We start from the raw sequence: 1,449 nt of genomic DNA, 5'->3' as shown, positions 1-1,449 counted from the left end.
TTTACCCCCCCCACACCCCATTAACAACTCAAGGTGAATTAAAGGACCCCATAAAGATAAGGACCCCAAACCCCAGAACCCCATTGGTCGATCCCCTTATCAATTAACGCCCCGCGAGATAACGACGGGCCAATAGATCCCATCCAACCCCTAATTACGACCCCATAAATCCCATAAAACCCCCAATTATGACCCAATAAATCCCATAGAACGAGGAATTACCACCCAAAGGGCACAAAGGGAGGGAAGGGAACCCAAAAGGTCGGTTTCTAACCCCGTTTTGTCCCTATTTCACCCCATTTTACCCCATTTTGACCCTATTTCCCCCTTATTTACCCCAATTTACCCCATTTTACCCCATTTTGCCCCTATTTACCCCATTTTCCCCTATTTACCCCCATTTCTGCCCATTTTGACCCTATTTCCCCCTTATTTACCCCATTTACCCCATTTCTACCCATTTTGACCCTATTATCCCCTTATTTACCCCATTTTGTCCCTATTTACCCCATTTTGTCCCTATTTCCCCCTTATTTACCCCATTTTACCCCATTTCTACCCATTTTGACCCTATTACCACCATTTTGACCCATTTTGACCCTATTTGCCCCATTTTGTCCCTATTTACCCCAATTTCTGCCCATTTTGTCCCTATTTACCCCAATTTACCCCATTTCTGCCCATTTTGACCTTATTTCCCCCTTATTTACCCCAATTTTGCCCCTATTTACCCCATTTTACCCCATTTTACCCCATTTTGCCCCATTTTCCCCCTTATTTACCCCATTTTGTCCCTATTTTACCCCATTTTACCCCATTTTGACCCTATTTTCCCCTTATTTACCTCATTTTGTCCCTATTTACCCCCATTTTGACCCATTTTGCCCCCATTTACCCCAATTTCTACCCATTTTGTCCCTATTTCCCCCTTATTTACCCCATTTTACCCCATTTCTACCCATTTTGTCCCTATTTCCCTCTTATTTACCCCAATTTTGCCCCTATTTACCCCATTTTACCCCATTTCTGCCCATTTTGACCCTATTTCCCCCTTATTTACCCCAATTCTGCCCCTATTTACCCCATTTTGACCCTATTTCCCCCTTATTTACCTCATTTTGTCCCTATTTACCCATTTTGACCCTATTTCCCCCTTATTTACCCCAATTTTGCCCCTATTTACCCCATTTTACCCCAATTTTGCACCTATTTACCCCATTTTACCCCATTTCTGCCCATTTTGACCCTATTTCCCCCTTATTTGCCCCATTTTGACCCTATTTACCCCATTTTCCCCCTTATTTACCCCATTTTGACCCTATTTCCCCCTTATTTACACCATTTTGCCCCTATTTACCCCATTTTGACCCTATTTCCCCCTTATTTGCCCCAATATTTCCCTTATTTACCCCCATTTTGTCCCTATTTCCCCCATTTTACCCCATTTCT

General features: G+C 43.1%; 1 long non-coding RNA gene across 1 annotated transcript in view; it reads left to right on the top strand.

The window, feature by feature from the left end:
• Positions 1–6: 6 nt before the first annotated feature.
• The window catches only part of LOC107307489, a 10,027-nt gene continuing 8,584 nt past the window's right edge, over positions 7–1,449 (top strand). Inside the window, exon 1 of the long non-coding RNA XR_001552421.2 lies at positions 7–261. This is a non-coding gene — a long non-coding RNA (uncharacterized LOC107307489). The remainder of the gene's footprint in view (positions 262–1,449) is intronic.

The sequence above is a fragment of the Coturnix japonica genome, unplaced genomic scaffold, assembly GCF_001577835.2.
Source record: "Coturnix japonica isolate 7356 unplaced genomic scaffold, Coturnix japonica 2.1 chrUnrandom622, whole genome shotgun sequence".
Classification (NCBI taxonomy): domain Eukaryota; kingdom Metazoa; phylum Chordata; class Aves; order Galliformes; family Phasianidae; genus Coturnix; species Coturnix japonica.
Note: the sequence above shows the minus strand (reverse complement) of the source record. Positions and strands in the feature narration are given on the sequence as shown.